The following is a 21,737-nucleotide window of genomic DNA, read 5'->3' on the forward strand; positions in this document are numbered from 1 at the left end:
GTTGTGTATGTCACTAAAAAAAACGTTCTAAAAAAACTCTAAACAATACCGTCAAGGCTTAAGAGGTTAACAATAACACAGAATATTATTATATTACGCACAGTATCGATATTCTAGGGCTGCGTTTAACACCACTTTCACACACACACTCATGCACTTCCCCTCGGGGGACAAGGTAAGTGTATTTGGACAGACCCTCGACTAGGGCTGAACGATATGGACAAAATTTCATATCTCGATTTTCATGCCAGATTTCTCGATATCAATACAATACGATATGACTATGTGTTCGGTGAAAACCAGAATCTGAATTAAAATGTGTTTGATTTAAGCCTACATTTCAAAAATTTGTGTGTAAAAATGTATTGTTTTTAAGCCTTTCGCACGTACGATCACAAGTGTAATCAGTCTAGGCTGGTCCCTGGAGCGGATGATCAAGTGCATCACATGATCAAATGTTGAATTTAGCCAGAGACAGGCGCGCTCAGAGCTGTCATATCACAACTTTTCAGTGTTTTCAACCACATACTGTTTATTTTAGGTTTCAAACACAAATTCACATAAGTACTAAAAAAACAATACATTTAGAGTTTGTAAAATACACACTGATGTCTATGGAAGAGGTGGAAGAGGTAATAATAATCCTTTCCATTATAATTCGACACGTTTTATTCATATCAGATACACATTGTGTAAGTAACTTCAATGTTTGCTCTATTCTATTCCCAGTTCACCAGCCACTTTTAAGTATTTCGGGAGAAGTGGATGAATTCACATGTTGTAAACATAGAGGTTGTAAATCCAACAGATCCGATTCTCTGAACTGCGTCTGCGGCACAAACTAACACGGCGGCGCCCATCGCGCATACAGCTCAACTAACGCCATCGTTATAAAAGGTGTTTAAACAACAATATACTTCCACTTGCATGTATTTGACAATCGGAATATCAGATATTTCATGCCATAGCTAACACATTTGTGAATATTCTGAATAAAAAAGGGAAAAAAAAAATGACAAAAGCAGATCATCATTCATTCAGCGCTGTTGCTGCTGCGGTGTGTCACGTGACAAGCAATGACGCGTCACCATGGAAACGCCGCCCCCCTCTCACAATATAGTTCCCGCGCCCCTGTAGTGTGCGCGCGCTGGCTTTAGCGGTGCATTCAAGGGCACTCGTAAAACTGATGTTTGTTGTGACAGCGGTTGTATGCAGGGCGAGCGCGGAGAGGGGAAATCTATATCGTCTATATCGTTGCTTTTTTCGATAGTAATATCTTGAAAGTTCATATCTAGATGTAGATACGATAACGATATATCGTTCAGCCCTACCCTCGACCCCTTGATTTTGACTGAGGGAGTGAGTCTACTCCATATGTACACTTCAGGCAGATCCATAGACCACAATGCACCATGATTGTGACATCACAGCGGATCACGCTTAATTTACCCCCACCCCGCATTTCAACAGCCGTTTCATTACATCGCTCTTTGAAAGAATCAGTTTTTGAACGTTTAGTTGAATGAATGGCTTAAAGACTCACTCAAAGACAGTCCCTTGCTGCCACCTTGTGGTGTAACTGCATAAAGGCATTGACTGATATCCCACTAGAACGCGAAGAGATGAGTAGCTGCTTTTACTGGTGAAATATTAGCAGAGTCTCGTCCAGTCAGATTCGATTATACATATAACAATAGCCTTATAATTTTATTGTCAGGTTTATGTTCTGTTATATGGACCCTTATTAGTAGTTTATTAGGCATATCTAAGCATATGTTATCTTTGATTTGTTTTCCCTGAAGAGACGCTGGTTTTGAAAGTGAAAGTGAGGCACGTTCGTTGCGTTTTACAGTGAAATGAGAGCTCCATGTCTTTAATAAAAATCAAAACATGAATTTCTCTCTCATCCACCCGCAATTAATTATATTAGGTTTTATTTAGGTCCACATGACCCGCGGATATAGCCGCAATCCGCTCATCATGAACATACTCAAACACATATATTACGCACACACATACATCAGCTAAACTACATTAGCACTGTAGGCCTACATTACATGAAATTTGGCCAGAAATTTGGTATTGAACGACAAGAACTTATGACACTCGAGTCAATTCGGTCGGTGCCTAAAAAGTACTCGATACCCCTCAGGGCTTGACTATTCAAATATTCAAGCGCACAGACGAGAAAGCGTCTCTCAGTTTAGTACTCGCGCGCCGCACACACATCAGTGTTTCCCACACAGACAAATTTGTGGCGGTGCACCACAGAATCAACACTGGCCGCCACATATTGCAGCAAGTTTTGGTAGACAGTACAGCATAGTGTGCATTGATTATTACGTCAACCATATACAGTATCATTTTATTATGGAGAGTGATGGAGATGCAACATAATTGTTAACATTAATGTTAATGTTTTGTATTTAGCCCTCAGGTATTCCTTACTAATGGGTCACACTCATAGACGGTCAAATGTGACCATACACCTTTCAATTAAATAAATGTTCTATATTTTAGTTTAATAATATTTACTTATTATATTTTGAGGAGATCTTTTGGTACTAAATAGACCTACTTGTGATATAATTAATTATGGTCCATTAAAAACAATTTAGTTAATTAAAATATTTATCTAATAATCTTCTTTTTTATATTACAATTAGTGTAGTAATTAAGGTTAAAATAGAGAATTCCAATGCAAAGAGGCAAATTAGAGTCATTTTGTGACTAATGATTTGTAATTTGTAATGCCATTACCCACTATAGGTGCCTTTATGGCTCTAATAAATATACATCTAGTCTTGTTGCTCAAAAAAGTATTGCAGATCATAGCTCCTTATTTTTAGGTTTTGCATTTGAATACATATTTAGATATGATCAAACACTAGATTTCTTTAAATGTGCAATTTTAAAATGTTAACTTACATCCTAATATTTTTAATGATACTTGTATAAGCACACACACACACACACACACACACACACACACGTGAATATTAATGAATGCAAGAATATAATTTAACCCAAGAAAAGTTTAAAATGGTGCTAAAAAACCAAACTTATTTTTCCCTATATGTAAAGTAGGCTACATACATATGAATTGATTCTGAATCAAGATCAAAATCAATATTTGTGATGTTGATATGACCCACATGTCTAATTTGACAATTATGTCAAAATGCCAGTCTTGTTGAGTATCATTGTGAAATTTGTTAGTCATCGCCAGCGTTTTTTGGTAATTTTCACAAGTTTCATGGCCCACAGAATATCTTGTATAAATATCCAACCATGCAATATATCAAAAGAAAGAACAGAGCCTCTGTTTTATTCTAGCTTCATACATTCTTTTTTTTATGAATGTGGGTAAGTTTCATGAAAAAAGCAACATTGAGAAGAAAAAAAAAAAAAAGAGAAAATTGCGTTTCTGAGAAAGACTACATCCAGATGTTATTCAGAACGATGATCAAAAAACAGATGGTGTAGATCGAGTCCATCAACACCCCAAAACTTCACAGTCCTTTAACATTAGCTCATCCTGGGGCGACATTTCAATCAAAAACAGTTGTTTTAATTTAGTTGAATGTTGATGATGCATCTGCTTATATGAGATCGCTCGTTTCTGTTTCTTCTTCTCCTTTGTTTTGATCAGGAGATTCTGTACTCATTCAGGAGATGCATACTAGCGCCCCCTACCGTATATAACAGTGAAAACATGGAAAGCCTTGTCAGTGTTCTCTCATAAAAGACAAGATAACCAAAGACAGAAAAATAAAATTCACTCAGTGCTCTTGACTGAATAACTTTAATAAGAGTTAATCTATAATTATACAGTGGAGACTATGCAGTGATATTTCACGTTTGATTACCATTTCTGTACCTGGAAATCTAGTTTAGACCTACATGAAAAACCTGAAAATAACTTTAATTTGTATGTTTGTTCTGTTGTATTTGTGCTGTTGCTCGTAATTTTATTATTTGTTCTCATTTTATTACTAATCGGCCCAATGACGTGACGTGCAATTTTGATGTCCAAACCCCTTTATGAAGTCAAAATAAGGAAATGTTTAATAAAAAGCACATTTATTGAATCTATTGATCTCCGTTTATCAAATGATATGAACATACTGTATATTGAGGGTTTTACAAAGTGTAAGAAGTATTAGACATAGGGATGCACCGATCCACATTTTTTCACTTCCGATCCGATCCCGATACCTGAATTTGGATATCGGCCGATACCGATACTATTCCGATACCAGAGCTGTGTTTGCTTTAATATTATTATTATCATTATTGTTGATTTTATATGATGCTGACATAAACTCCACTCAACAGGCAAGTATGATATGAACATAATAGTGACCCAAATTATCACGGTTATCAATTTATATTTGAAAATCAACAAACAAAAAATAAATCAAGCAGCTCTACGCACTTTTTTAAGCTAGATTCTGTGGGATTTCCTTCCTTATAATGGCTGTCGTCAATGGCAACGCATAATGCATAAATCTCTAATATTATATCTGTAAATATTTTCTCAAGCAATATTCTCATCAGTGTTCTATCAGCTATGACACATTTAAATCTAGCATATTTTGTGTAAGAGCCCATACAGTATTCTAGTGAAATAAAGCATTTTCATTTGATTTGACAGTTTATTTGATTAAATTTCAAAAATCCAAAAAGGTGTGCATCATACCTAACACCTAGATGAACACGTTACAGTCAGTTTTATGACTAAGTCATTCTCTTCAAATGCCATTTAAGTTAGAAACGTGTATAGCCTACCAATGTTGTATGTAACTTTAGAGACGGTCCCTAGATTCGCGAACGTCAAGCCAACCTAATGCCAGTCATAAAATGCGCTGTGGTTCTGCTGTGTTTTGTTTGAAACTATTTTCGGTGCTGAAATAGAACAAAAACTGTCAATCACTGTATGATGAATTAATCTCCTGCGTGCATCGCTCGTTTATCTCTGCTTTGAGTGTAGATTTCAGCGAGAGTGAGAGCCGCGCGCGCTCTGAACAAAACTACGCTAATCTGAACGCCTCTGATTATTATATTAATAAACTCAATATAAACACGTGTGATTGGTTATAATGCGCAACGTGATTATAACAGATGGCTTTTGAGAAGACCATAATAAGTTCAAAGTGGCTGGTGTGGGTGTTACACAGCCGAAATACACGCAGATGGCGATTGTCGATGTCAAGCCCTGATTATTATCTCTTAAATGTCACCCTAGTCTTGTCTGCTTTTTTAAATGTTTGATTGCGTTCGTTGTGTTGTACGACGCGAGGGAGCTTCCACCTCTCTGAATTACGGTTTAGCAAACATTGTCTTGCTCTCTCTGCGATGTGTTTCCAGTGTGAAGTATTTCCACACAGCTGACATTGGCTAGCTACATATGCTGCTCAATGCTATCCTGCTGCAAACTGCGGAATGGATTTCCTGAGTGGGGCGTGTCTCATAACTCTGTGTCTCATTGAGCCGCGCCTCCGTTCAGGAAATCCATTCCATAGTTTGCAAACAAGCCGGCGGGAATCACTTTTGGAAAGCGCAGACGTGGCTCATGGGTATCGGGTTTCTCCGCAGGTTGGATCGGGAAAATCCGATACGTGAATTAAGCTGGTATCGGTCCCGATACCGATACTGGATCGGATCGGCCCCATCCCTAATTAGACATTAGTCACAATGTCATAGCGGATAACTGTCCGTACCTTAGAGTGACATACAAAAAAGCAAACCGTAAAAAAAATAAAATAAAAAAAATAAAAATAAAAAATAAAAAAATCGAATAACCCTAACATCTCTACCACAGGCATTATTGTATGAGTCTTGACAACAATATATTTAAATATTACCCTGAAGGACCCCCAAATAATAGTGAAATGTAAGTATGTCTTTCATAAAATGTGTTTAACTTACCCTTTTTCCTCACTAGCACACTATAGTAAAATCCTGTGTCAAATGGGATAACGCTAAAATAACATATATAATGTGGATTTTATGTAATTATGTTTATTTAGCATGAATTTACATATTTGGAAGTTGAAGGTAAAGGTTGCAGATTTCTATAGGTAGCCAAAAATACTGGCTGATTAAGATTTAAACTGAGTTTTGTCATACCGGATAACAATTTTATCATATAGGATAACATTTATTTTCTGTTAGCCCATAATGTAATTCGTTATCTTGGTTGACATGTGTTTGACAATATATTCTTATACAGTTTTCAGCTTTAATTTGGATAATTTCCATTCAAATTGTGATATTAACATATTAACATTGTTTAGTTGAATATTAGCAAATTATATAATTCATAATATTCAATTACATTTAATTATTGTCCAACCTGTCATATTGGGGAATCTGCCCCTTAAAGAACCATTAATTAAGATTGTTCTTTATAAAAATGTTGTTCAATTACTTGCTTTTGTAAATTTGTTGTTCAAATAAATGCTGTTCAGTGAAATGAGTGAAGGTCGCCTACTTTAACCCTTTACATTATTTATGAATATTGATGTAGATGAATACTATGATCATCAATAAAATGGTTTCAAGGTACTTTTCAGTACTAAATTAAACAATGTTGAAAAGTTGTGCTGTTTTGATATTCATAAACAAAATTGTTTAAATCTGGGAAGAAACCACACTGAGTTTGTGTGTAACAGTTTACACACTGAAAACCACATCAGTATTTCTTTACAGTGGAGCCTAATTAATTTAATTGGATAAAACAAAATATAAATAAAGGAAAGAAACACAGGCTAGTGGAAGGTAGCAGCTCGAAACCAAACAAAAAGAACCGTGAACAAAAAACAGAGCGAGCAAAAACTCTCAGGAGCGCTTCAGATTCATCCGCGCGGAGCCGAAGCACAATTCACATAATGACCAAAACAACGTTCCTCCACAGGTTACATGTAGTTTTATGCTTCAACCACTAAAGGGCCAACGGCTACATAGTGTTGCTTCATGTAAACGGATGTCTTTCTGTCATTATTGGGGCAGTTGTGATGTTGTTCAGGACATTCGCTCATGAGCGCTTCAGATTCATCCACGCGGAGCCGAAGCACAACTCACATAATGACCAAAACAACGTTCCTCCACAGGTTACATGTAGTTTTATGCTTCAACCGCTAGAGGGCCAAAGGCTACACCAATGGTTTCCCCAATGTTAAAACCCCAGATCCACTCGTCTCCCAATAATAAGATATTTATAAAAACATGTAAAAGAAGTGCGGACTATAAGCAGTGGAAGGTGTCTAGCAGCTCAAAACCAGTAAAAAAGATCCTTGAATTGAAAAGAGTTTGCAAGCAAAAGTGCGAAATAAAACATGAATCAACATTGCATACCATCACATTAGCAGTGCATCGACAAAACTCACAGAGCAATGTTTATGTTGGTAACAACGCCAAACTCTAAACCAGTTGCTCATTTGCCTATGAATAGCCTTCTCAAGTTATAGTTCCCACAGTTATTCTCTGATATAAACAACAATCATTATGTCTGTCAGCGCTGCCAAACTTCTGTAACATCATATTCAACACTAAATAATTGTTTTCACAAGTCAAACCAGCAGCAGAATATAAGTTAAGCCACTTACCTGCTTTCTGTCGTTATTGGGGCAGTTGTGATGTTGTTCGGGACATTCGCTCTCAGGAGCTCTTCAGATTCATCCACGCGGAGCCGAAGCACAACTCACATAATGACCAAAACAATGTTCCTCCGCAGGTTACATGTAGTTTTATGCTTCAACCACTAGAGGGCCAAAGGCTACTAGGGCTGTCAACGAATATTCTAAATTCGAATATATATTTGAATAGTTTTTAAAAAACGAATTTCGAAGGTGAAAATTAATATTCGAATAAATAAAAAAGTGTAAAAAAAAAAAAAACGGCCGCGGTAGTAGAGGCGTGGCTGTCTGCTTTGCGAGTGGGCGCGCTAGCGCGCCGAAGCCTTGTGTACTTTGGCCTGTCTCCGCAGCGCGAGCCTCCGCTGGCTGCGCGCGCTCCTCCCCAAACGGACGAGGTGTTTGTACTTGACGCGCTCGTCGTTGTGCTTTTCTTTGAAACGACAGATGGCGACTCGGAGTAATTGTTCTATAAACTATCAGGAAAAGCGTAGAGAAGAAGTGGGCTAATGTACACAGGTGACGATATTTATTTTAGTACACTTCACCGAAAACCACACTACAAAAGAATCATGTAAAACAGATCAAAATAAACCTTGATATTACTTGTGACATGAGAACAAAATGTATGTAGAAATGTAACGTTAACTTATACAACTCAATTTATGATATCTAAATGTTTCCTAATTTCACTAAACACTTAGTGAGTTTTCACTTAGTTTCGTGAACTTTTCTTTATTAAACAGGCTTTATGATGCTTTTGAAGGCTCGTTTTGTAAATATAAGCAACTAATTTGTATGTGCAAACTGGACCAGCCTTACTTTGCATCGCCCGCCATAAGTTCTCGGTCTGCAACACGACAAGAGGCCATAACGGAGAAATTAATTTTGTTCATTTGTAAGGACATGAGAGCGATCAGTGTCGTGGATGGGGCTTCAGGGAGTTCTGTCAAGCAGTGGAACCGAGATACTGACTGAATAGATATTGCATGAATAAAGGATAAATGCACTGCTTCCACTGTTTTGATTATTTACCGTTTCATGTCAAGGAAAAGTTCCATGTTTACCACAGCACAGCTCGCTCGGAGCGTTCAATAATATGCTGTAAAACTTATATTAATATTTGTTTCAATCACTGAATGAAGCCTCCTATATTTGGGACAAGAGTCACGACCTTAAATTGCGTGCACAAAACTCTTGATCAGCTCTCAAAATGTGTTTGTTCATTTAAACCGTTATGCGCAGAGAGGGTGAGGGCGAGAGAGAGTGAGGTCTGCGGTCTTAGCCATTAGTTGATTTACTTGTTTTTGTGTAGGTAATACGTTGTCAAATATGTTTAAACTTAAATAAACTACCTGTATAAGTAGTTATGTCTCTTTGTATTCATTTGTCCTGTAATTGACGTAATGCGCGTCATTGATAAAATGCGCAACCAGATGTTCGAATAGTTCGAATATTCGTGCTTTTTTTAGAGGGCATATTCGAACGTCATTTTTTAGCAATTTTGACAGCCCTAAAGGCTACATAGTGTTGCTTCTAGTAAATGTTAAAATGCAATACAATCCAAACTGTTTAAATGCACATTGACTTTTAAATCTGTGTAGAATCATTATAATTTGGATGCAAATGTGACCAATAGGCCAATATAGACACTTTATAGCTCAAATAACATTATTCAAATAACACATTACCACTCAGTCAAGCACATTTCACAAACACTGCAGTCCTACTGAACGTTTCCTAGTGATATAACACCAAATATTGAACATTATTCACCACATGAACGCGCTAATCCACAAGAAACTGCACCGTATTGAACTCTGAACGCCGGACACTGACGTCACTGCCATTACATGATAGGCTGAGGTGCCTCTTGTGATCCAAGTTTCTCCAATGGTACGACCCTCTCATCTTCACAATAATAAGACAATATCTGTGGTCAACTGCACATACTTCTGTCAATCGCCATATTCATAAATAAAGGAAAGAAGCACGGGCTATAAGCAGTGGAAGGTGTCGACCAGCTCGAAACAAAAAAGTTTGCAAGAAACAGTGTGAAATAAAACATGAATCAACATTAAATAGCTTCACATTAGTGCATCAGCAAGAATCACAGAGCAATGTTTATGTTGGTAACAACTCCAAACCAGTTGCTCATTTGCCTATGAATAGCCTTCTCAAGTTATAGTTCCCACCGTTATTCTCTGATATAAACAACAATCATTATATCTGTCAGCGCTGCCAAACTTCTGTAGCGTCATATTCAACACAAAAAAAAATTCACAAGTCAAACCAGCAGCAGAATATAAGTTAAGCCACTCACCTGCTTTGTCGTTATTGGGGCAGTTGTGATGTTGTTCGGGACATTCGCTCTCATGAGCGCTTCAGATTCATCCACGCGGAGCCGAAGCACAACTCACATAATGACCAAAACAATGTTCCTCCGCAGGTTACATGTAGTTTTATGCTTTAACCGCTAGAGGGCCAAAGGCTCCACCAATGGTTTCTCCAATGTTAAAACCCCAGACCCTCTCATCTCCCAATAATAAGATATTACTATAAAAACATGTAAAGGAAAGAAGTGCGGACTATAAGCAGTGGAAGGTGTCTAGCAGCTCAAAACCAAACAAAAAAATCCTTGAATTGGAAAAAGTTTGCAAGCAAAAGTGCGAAATAAAACATGAATCAACATTAAATAGCTTCACATTAGTCCATCAACAAGAATCACAGAGCAATGTTTATGTTGGTAACAACGCCAAACTCTAAACCAGTTGCTCATTTGCCTATGAATAGCCTTCTTAAGTTATAGTTCCAACTGTTATTCTCTGATATAAACAACAATCATTATGTCTGTCAGCGCTGCCAAACTTCTGTAACGTCATATTCAACACAAAAAAAAATTCACAAGTCAAACCAGCAGCAGAATATAAGTTAAGCCACTTACCTGCTTTCTGTCGTTATTGGGGCAGTTGTGATGTTGTTCGGGACATTCGCTCTCATGAGCGCTTCAGATTCATCCACGCGGAGCCGAAGCACAACTCACATAATGACCAAAACAATGTTCCTCCGCAGGTTACATGTAGTTTTATGCTTCAACCACTAGAGGGCCAAAGGCTACACCAATGGTTTCTCCAATGTTAAAACCCCAGACCCTCTCATCTCCCAATAATAAGATATTACTATAAAAACATGTAAAGGAAAGAAGTGCGGGACTATAAGCAGTGGAAGGTGTCTAGCAGCTCAAAACCAAACAAAAAAATCCTTGAATTGGAAAAAGTTTGCAAGCAAAAGTGCGAAATAAAACATGAATCAACATTAAATAGCTTCACATTAGCAGTGCATCAACAAAAATCACAGAGCAATGTTTATGTTGGTAACAACGCCAAACTCTAAACCAGTTGCTCATTTGCCTATGAATAGCCTTCTCAAGTTATAGTTCCCACTGTTATTCTCTGATATAAACAACAATCATTATGTCTGTCAGCGCTGCCAAACTTCTGTAACGTCATTTTCAACACAAAATAATTGTTTTCACAAGTCAAACCAGCAGCAGAATATAAGTTAAGCCACTTACCTGCTTTCTGTCGTTATTGGGGCAGTTGTGATGTTGTTCGGGACATTCGCTCTCATGAGCTCTTCAGATTCATCCACGCGGAGCCGAAGCACAACTCACATAATGACCAAAACAATGTTCCTCCGCAGGTTACATGTAGTTTTATGCTTAGTCCAATATAGACACTTAATAGCATGAATAACTTTTTTTTTTGTTCAAAATTATTAAAATAAGTACATTAACTTCTCATTTCCTCATTCAAACCCTCCAGCATGTCTGTAAGTGCTGTAGTGTAAACATAATTGATTGGTTGGTTTAATAAAATGAGCAATGAAAATCTTTTCTGTGATGTTTGACAGCATGTCACTGATGCTTTCGATATAAAACTAGTTCTGCAGAGCAATCCCTGCTCTTTTAACGCTCAGTCAAGCACATTTCACAAACACTGCAGTCCTAATGAACACTTAGCGATATAACAGCAAATATTGAACATTATTCACCACATGAACGCGCTAATCCACAAGAAACTGTGTAACAAAATGTAACTGACTGTCATAAAACTCTAAATATCACTGACGTCACTGCCATCACACGATAGGCTGAGGTGCTTCACTAGCCGTTATTGTTGAACCGTAAACAGATCGAGAAAAAGTGCGAAATAAAACATGAATCAACATTAAATAGCTTCACATTAGCAGTGCATCGACAAGAATCACAGAGCAATTTTATGTTGGTAACAACGCCAAACTCTAAACCAGCTCATTTGCCTATGAATAGCCTTCAAGTTATAGTTCCCACCGTTATTCTCTGATATGAACAACAACATATTCAAGACAAAATTGTTTTCACAAGTCAAACCAGCAGCAGAATATAAGTTAAGCCACTTACCTGCTCATAAGAAGTATTTTCGGATGTCTTTCTGTCGTTATTGGGGCAGTTGTGATGTTGTTCGGGACATTCGCTCTCATGAGCTCTTCAGATTCATCCACGCGGAGCCGAAGCACAACTCACATAATGACCAAAACAATGTTCCTCCGCAGGTTACATGTAGTTTTATGCTTCAACCGCTAGAGGGCCAAAGGCTACATAGTGTTGCTTCTAGTAAATGTTAAAATGCAATACAATCCAAACTGTTTAAATGCACTTCGACTTTTAAATCGGTGTAGATTCATTATAATTTGGATGCAAATGTGACCAATAGGCCAATATGGACACTTTATAGCTCAAATAACATTATTCAAATAACACATTACCGCTCAGTCAAGCACATTTCACAAACACTGCAGTCCTACTGAACGTTTCCTACTGAAATAACACCAAATATTGAACATTATTCACCACACAAACGCGCTAATCCACAAGAAACTGTGTAACAAAATGTAACTGACTGTCATAAAACTCTAAATATCACTGACGTCACTGCCATCACACGATAGGCTGAGGTGCTTCGCTAGCCGTTATTGTTGAACCATAAACAGATCGAGAAAGTGTGTGAAATAAAACATGAATCAACATTAAATAGCTTCACATTAGTCCATCGACAAAAATCACAGAGCAATGTTTATGTTAGTAACAACGCCAAACTCTAAACCAGCTCATTTGCCTATGAATAGCCTTCTCAAGTTATAGTTCCCACCGTTATTCTCTGATATGAACAACAATCATTATGTCTGTCAGCGCTGCCAAACTTCTGTAACGTCATTTTCAAAACAATTGTTTTCACAAGTCAAACCAGCAGCAGAATATAAGTTAAGCCACTTACCTGCTTTCTGTCGTTATTGGGGCAGTTGTGATGTTGTTCGGGACATTCGCTCTCATGAGCGCTTCAGATTCATCCACGCGGAGCCGAAGCACAACTCACATAATGACCAAAACAATGTTCCTCCGCAGGTTACATGTAGTTTTATGCTTAGTCCAGTATAGACACTTTATAGCTCGAATAACTTTTTTTGTTGTTCAAAATTATTAAAATAAGTACATTAACTTCACATTTCCTCATTCAAACCCTCCAGCATGTCCACTGTAAGTGCTGTAGTGTAAACATAATTGATTGGTTGGTTTAATAAAATGAGCAATGAAAGTCTTTTCTGTGATGTTTGACAGCATGTCACTGATGCTTTCGATATAAAACTAGTTCTGCAGAGCAATCCCTGCTATTTTAACGCTCAGTAAAGCATATTTCACAAACACTGCAGTCCTAATGAACACTTAGCGATATAACACCAAATATTGAACATTATTCACCACATGAACGCGCTAATCCACAAGAAACTGTGTAACAAAATGTAACTGACTGTCATAAAACTCTAAATATCACTGACGTCACTGCCATCACACGATAGGCTGAGGTGCTTCACTAGCCGTTATTGTTGAACCGTAAACGGAGCGAGAAAAAGTGCGAAATAAAACATGAATCAACATTAAATAGCTTCACATTAGTCCATCGACAAGACTCACAGAGCAATGTTTATGTTGGTAACAACGCCAAACTCTAAACCAGCTCATTTGCCTATGAATAGCCTTCTCAAGTTATAGTTCCCACCGTTATTCTCTGATATAAACAACAATCATTATGTCTGTCAGCGCTGCCAAACTTCTGTAACGTCATTTTCAACACAAAATAATTGTTTTCACAAATCAAACCAGCAGCAGAATATAAGTTAAGCCACTTACCTGCTCATAAGAAGTATTTTCGGATGTCTTTGTCGTTATTGGGGCAGTTGTGATGTTGTTCGGGACATTCACTCTCATGAGCGCTTCAGATTCATCCACGCGGAGCCGAAGCACAACTCACATAATGACCAAAACAATGTTCCTCCGCAGGTTACATGTAGTTTTATGCTTCAACCACTAGAGGGCCAAAGGCTACATAGTGTTGCTTCATGTAAACGTTAAAATGCAATACAATCCAAACTGTTTAAATGCACTTCGACTTTTAAATCCACGTAGGCCAATATAGACGCTTTATAGCTCAACATATAACATTATTCAAATAACATTACCACTCAGTAAAGCACATTTCACAAACACTGCAGTCCTACTGAACATTTACTAGCGATATAACACCAAATATTGAACATTATTCACCACATGAACGCGCTAATCCACAAGAAACTGCAACGTATTAAACTCTGAACGCCGGACACTGACGTTTATGTTAGTAACAACGCCAAACTCTAAACCAGTTGCTCATTTGCCTATGAATAGCCTTCTCAAGTTATAGTTCCCACCGTTATTCTCTGATATGAACAACAATCATTATGTCTGTCAGCGCTGCCAAACTTCTGTAACATCATATTCAACACAAAACGATTACAACTCCAACCAGCAGCAGAATATAACTTAAGCCACTTACCTGCTCATAAGATGTACTTTCGGATGTCTTTCTGTTGTTATTGGGGCAGTTTTGATGTCATTCGCTCTGATGAGGCGATCATCTGTAACGCATTTGATTCATCCGCGCAGTTCCTCATTGAAACCCTCCAGCATGTCCACTGGAAGTCCTGTATCGTAAACATAATTGATTGCTTTTATAAAAGGAGCAATGAAAATCTTTTCTGTGATGTTTGATAGCATGCAAAGAGCAATCCACGCTCTTTTTACCGCTCATGGTGCGTTCACACCAGACACAAATGAAGCGTTAACCGCAAGTGATTTACATGTTAAGTCTATGCAAAGACGCAAGATATTCTGCGTTCGACATTCTGCTGGGCGATTGGCACGAATGGGGCCGCACAAATTGAGCGTTTCGGGCGTTTGATGCGCGAAGCGATTGATACCCAGAAGCGATTTGTTTACAAGCAGAGGAAGACGCGCGTGTCTAATGTGGCGTTCACACCGGACGCGATTCGCGCAAATAATTCGCGCAAATAATTCGCGCTAATCACGCGAAGGTGGACGCGTGTACATTTTGAGTTTACTCACGCGAATCGCGCGTGAAATTCGTGCGAATCGTGCGTGACATTCACTGCACAACAGATGCGAATTCGCGTCATGGGCGGGGCTTCCGCCAGCAGCTCGTCTCGTTGAGAAATGGCTGACATGGGCTGTGTTTACATGTCTTTTTTTTTTGTTCATATCTACTGTTAATGTGTGACAAAACGTAGTTTTAAGACTTTTTCAGTCGATAATGTAGTTGTTTAAAGCTCAAATCTGTGGTTTATTTACATAAACAGTGCCTATTTGAACATTTTATCTGCCGTTGTCGGAGTTGAGAGCTCCAGCGGACAGCGCGCTCAGCGCACGTGAAAGCCGGCGAGGGCAACCTTTCCTCGGCCAGTCCTTCTGCCGTCTGCCGCTGGCTCTGAGGTGTGTCTCGAGCTATAATTCGTCTTGTAACGGCCGATCTTTGGTCTCATGGATCTATAATTTGTTCCCTAGCAAATCGTTTAGGCTGAGGGCAAAGATAAGTTTCATTACTTTATATTTTTAGGCTATAACTGTACGTTGCAGTTGTAACGTTAGCCTACTAGCACTGACTTTGAATGTTTGACTGCATTGTTTGCTTTATTTCATGTATAGCTTGTTATACATTACTTATACTTTTGTATTATTGATCATACATAAACTTGCATTTAACAAAAAGAGACTGGGTTGTGTTTCATGTCATTTAATGTTATTACAGTGATAATCATATTGTCTGAACCAGATATTAATATACAGATTTTCTCCTCATTGTTGTCACTACTAGAGCAAGCTCCTGATTGGTTAACGCGGCGCGAAATATCCGCCAAAGTTCAGATTTTTCAACTTGAGCGTTTCGCGCGATTCACGCGTTCAAAACGCTGAAATCGCGCCCTTCGCACCGCCTCATTCGCGCGAATCGCGCCGCAGAATGCCATTTCGCGTCTCTGCATTGACTTAACATGTAAATCAATCGCGCGAATCACGTCCGGTGTGAACGCACCATCAGCTGTTGAATTCTACATTGATCGTGCTTTAGGTCTCGACATAGTGCTCAAAATGGGGCTAAAGTGTGCATTTCATGTAGGGATGGGGCCGATCCGATCCAGTATCGGTATCGGGACCGATACCAGCTTAATTCACGTATCGGATTTTCCCGATCCAACCTGCGGAGAAACCCGATACCCATGAGCCACGTCTGCGCTTTCCAAAAGTGATTCCCGCCGGCTTGTTTGCAAACTATGGAATGGATTTCCTGAACGGAGGCGCGGCTCAATGAGACACAGAGTTATGAGACACGCCCCACTCAGGAAATCCATTCCGCAGTTTGCAGCAGGATAGCATTGAGCAGCATATGTGGCTAGCCAATGTCAGCTGTGTGGAAATACTTCACACTGGAAACACGGCAGAGCAAGACAATGTTTGCTAAACCGTAATTCAGAGAGGTGGAAGCTCCATCGCGTCGTACAACACAACGAACGCAATCAAACATTTAAAAAAGCAGACAAGACTAGGGTGACATTTAAGAGATAATAATCAGGGCTTGACATTGACAATCGCCATCTGCGGTTGTATCCCGGCTGTGTAACACTCACACCAGCCACTTTGAACTTATTATGGTCTTCTCAAAAGCCATCTGTTATAATCACGTTGCGCATTATAACCAATCACACGTGTTTATATTGAGTTTATGAATATAATAATCAGAGGCGTTCAGATTAGCGTAGTTTTGTTCAGAGCGCGCGCGGCTCTCACTCTCGCTGAAATCTACACTCAAAGCAGAGATAAACGAGCGATGCACGCAGGAGATTAATTCATCATACAGTGATTGACAGTTTTTGTTCTATTTCAGCACCGAAAATAGTTTCAAACAAAACACAGCAGAACCACAGCGCATTTTATGACTGGCATTAGGTTGGCTTGACGTTCGCGAATCTAGGGACCGTCTCTAAAGTTACATACAACATTGGTAGGCTATACACGTTTCTAACTTAAATGGCATTTGAAGAGAATGACTTAGTCATAAAACTGACTGTAACGTGTTCATCTAGGTGTTAGGTATGATACACACCTTTTGGATTTTTGAAATTTAATCAAATAAACTGTCAAATCATATGAAAATATATGCTTTATTTCACTAGAATACTGTATGGGCTGTAATATGCTAGATTTAAATGTGTCATAGCTGATAGAACACTGATGAGAATATTGCTTGAGAATATATTTACAGATATAATAGAGATTTATGCATTATGCGTTGCCATTGACGACGGCCATTATAAGGAAGGAAATCCCACAGAATCTAGCTTAAAAAAGTGCGTAGAGCTGCTTGATTTATTTTTTGTTTGTTGATTTTCAAATATAAATTGATAACCGTGATAATTTGGGTCACTATTATGTTCATATCATACTTGCCTGTTGAGTGGAGTTTATGTCAGCATCATATAAAATCAACAATAATGATAATAATAATATTAAAGCAAACACAGCTCTGGTATCGGAATAGTATCGGTCGATATCCAAATTCAGGTATCGGGATCGGATCGGAAGTGAAAAAATGTGGATCGGTGCATCCCTAATTTCATGGATTCCTGAACGCCGGATCTGCATCATATTCTCGCACATGCGTCGTGGAGGCACACACGGAAGACAAGAAGATTTGAATAAAGTCGTTATTTAGATTTTTTTTTGCGCACAAAAACTAGTCGTCGCTTCGTAAAATTATTGTAGAGTCACTGTGGTGAGATGGACTTTGTAACGACGTTTTAAGTGCCTTTTATGGGTCTTGGGAGTGAAAATGTACTGAATGCCAATGGAGGCCAATCTGAAGCCTTTCTCAGCATCAGCTTTACACTAAAATATCTTCATTTGTGTTCCGAAGATGAACGGAGGTCTGACGGGTGTCGAACGACATGAGGGTGAGGAATTAGATTATCACATCAATCAGTCATTTGGAAACTTTCTTGTAAGTAATTTCAGCATTACTGCGCATCTCCATTCTCTCAAAATTAGGGTTGGGCATCGAGAACCGGTTCCAACTTGGAACCGTTTAAAAAATAACGGTGCCATTGGAATTGTTTAGAAATGTTGTTTTCGATTCCGATCATCGGTTCCAAACGCGCAAGTTTTCGGAAGTGCTTGCCGCGCCCGTTTGTTCTGTTGCAGCCATGGAGCACGGTAAGCGGCGCTCAAAAGCAGAGGTGGACAGTAACTAAGTACATTTACTTGAGTACTGTACTTAAGTACACTTTTTGAGTATCTGTACTTTACTGAAGTATTATTTTTTAGGGATACTTTTACTTTGACTTCACTACATTTGAAAGGCAAATATCGTACTTTTTACTCCACTACATTTCTATCAAGGTGCTCGAAGACGAAAGTCGTTTCTGTAGCAGCTTTGAAAGTCAGTGGATGATTTTTTTTTCTTCTTTAAAAAGGTTTTTTTTTTTTTTTTTTTTTTTGCAGACAGACTATCAGTAATCACTCATGTAGGGTCATGTGAAGTTTCCTAACAATTTTTTGAACACTGATCAGTTTATAGCAAAATGGAAGAAGACGGTTCCTTGGCACAGTGTGTGCACCCATGGCCATACTTAAAAAGTGTGTTTCAGTTTTCTCAAAAGATTAAAGATTAGTTTTGTTGGTATACACTTGATGCATGTCTCATAAAATGTAAAAAAAATTAAATGTCTGGGAGAAAGAGAAGAGTAAACAGTTGGGAGAATATCGGATGCGTATCAGAGTATAGGGTACATGCATTCCCTGAAATGAAATGACATTTTGCAGGTTGGGATGTCTGTGAAATGAGTTTAAGGTAGTCGTATGCTGGCATGTCGGATAGAGCATCACTGACTGGCTTAAACCACCATAATGGCATTTATACAACAATAATAAAATAATGCATTGACATACAAATGAAAATGTACTTTTGATACTCAAGTACATTTAAAAACAAATACTTCTGTACTTTTACTTAAGTAAAAATCTGTTTTTAGAACTTTCACTTGTAACGGAGTAATATTTGACCAGTAGTACTTTTACTCAAGTAATAGAGTTGTGTACTTTGTCCACCTCTGCTCAAAAGTGTGGCTTTATTTCACTTTTAAAAAAAAAAAAACGCCTGGGTCGGCACAGTGCAACACATATGACAAACTTATTTCTTGCACGGGAGGATGCACTACAAATGGTGTATAAATTAACGAGTGTAGCCTGTTTGAAATGCTGCGCAGGTCTGTCCTCCTCGGGCAACCCTGTGCTAACCAACGTTATTAAAGGGATAGTTCACCCTGAAATGAAAATAAAGCCTTCTTTTACTTACCCTGATGTTGTCCCAGTGCCCTATTTCCTATGACATTTAAAATACTGTTCTTCCTATTATGGCAGAGAATGGCGATCAGCTAAAACATTACAAAAAATAAACAAATGTATCACGCAACGATACAGGGAGACACGCGCCATATGGAAAGTGTTCAGGGGGCACACTATAAGGTTTTGCGAGAAAGAAGCCGTATTATTCAGTCAAAACACTGAGCTCGGACGTTATTCTGAGCGCGCTCCTCTGTGTGCACTATGAGCCGTCAGCAGCCGTGCCTAATATAATAACTCGCACTGTTGTTGTCATTGCACCCAGGATAAGCACACACACACATGCACCATTTTGAGAAATAAAGCTCAATAGAAAAAAAAAAACGCGCTTCTCGTCTTTTCTATAACGTATATGATAAGAAATAATACTAATAATAAAACCTCCTGAAGTGAATATTGTGTACCGGTTGTCATGACAATATTGCACGAGGCTACTGCGGCTTGGAGTGCGCACACACAGGAACACGCGCATTTGAACAACAGCTGGGTGAGTAAAAGATGGCTTTATTTTCATTTCAGGGTGAACTAACATTATCCCACCTCGTCATAATCAGGTAAGTGATTGTAGTGTAATAAAGCCCTTGACCAAATTGCGAATTGTGGTGAACAACGTTACTGAAAAAAATTTTCCCCCTCATAGATAAATGTAGCTATACGCAAATTGCCCACGCTAGTAGCAGTCCTAATATGACTGCTGTTAATGCTATTGTTAAACCGGGACTCGGTGTGAAACTCCATTCACCTTTGCAGCAAAGCAAGTGAAAATGCCAACGGAGAAAGTCCCAAAACTAAAACTCATTATTGAATCAAAATACAATTTTCCTCTGTGAAATGAGCCTGTGACATGTTGTGACTCCACCCCTCAAAGAATCGGAATCGAGAATCGAAAATAACCGTAATCGAAACTAAGAATCGGAATCGGAATCAGAATCGTTCAAATCAAAACGATGCCCAACCCTACTCAAAATGAGCAAATTGCTTCTGGCTTCAAAAGACATCGCACATGCACTATAAAAGCATCTGCGCGCTCAGATTCAAAACTTAAGCTTCCGTTGCAGGACAGCTGACGGAAATCACTGCCCACGTCTTCTTAAACTTCGCCAATTTGAACATGCAAGCGATTTTATAGCATTTCGTAATACATATGGTATGGGAGCTCTTTAAGAGAGAGAGTTTTCTTATTGCTCATACCAACAACAAACACACAAGCCTAAAGAGCGTCGCGCATACCAAATTAAGTAGTTTTTCCTCAGTCAAATACACACAATTATGTCAAAAATATCAATCTTTAGTGAGTCGTCACAAACACAGTTGGTTATGTCTTTCGCGGATGTAAATAGTGCAATAGTATGCGTGCAAATATTATGAGGTCTAAACATCACTGGTTGAAACGAACGCTGGAGATTTCTTTATTTAAACGATACGATCTTATGTATGTGCGTTGATCAGTGTTAAAAGAAAAATGTCTAAATTAGATCGTTAGAAGCACTCACCTGTCGATCTCTTAATGTCTTATAAGTCAGGAATTAAGTGACGGATGCTTGGCAAGGTTTGGTGGTTCTTCAGCAGTTTTATAAGCAAAGTAATTCCAAATTTCACGTCTACTCTCTTTATTAATGATTTTTGTGCGTGTTGAGTGAGATTCAACTGCTATATTCATCTTGTTCTGTTGCCACATTTGCCGGTTTCACGTCAGTTTGGGTGCTGCTGCCACCTAGTGGTGAACTTAGGAACAGCAGCATATACCGAAATGAGCAAAATCATGATATCGTACCGTCTGAAATAAAATATATACCGGTATTTTTCCAGTACCGGTATACCGCGCATCCCTATTACCAGCCTTGTTTACTTTCGTCTGGCTCCGTAGCGCAAGCCTCCACTGACAACACGCACGCGTGCGCGCCTCGCTCGACGTGGTGCTATTCTTGACTTTGGCTGAATCCGAAATCGCCCCCTAAACCCTCAATCACTATTCCCTACTTTAGTCCAGTAATACAGTTCACTTGAAGGAGTGAATGAAAACCAGTGAGTGAATTTGGACAGCTGTTGTGTGTTCATCAGCTGTAAACTCGTTATTGCGGTGCAAAGTGGGATTGAATGAGTGCACTCAATAACGTCCACTATGGTTTCGGACACTACAAATTGCTGACCCCTCAAATAGTGCCCTATTTAAGGGTATAGGGGGCTGTTTCGGATTCAGCCTTTGAAACTACATGGAGAGGTAATGTTACTCTGCATCAGTGCCTTATGACAAAGCATCTAAACGCTAACAGTTACAA

The sequence above is a fragment of the Gobio gobio genome (assembly GCF_949357685.1).
Source record: "Gobio gobio genome assembly, chromosome: 13".
Taxonomy (NCBI): domain Eukaryota; kingdom Metazoa; phylum Chordata; class Actinopteri; order Cypriniformes; family Gobionidae; genus Gobio; species Gobio gobio.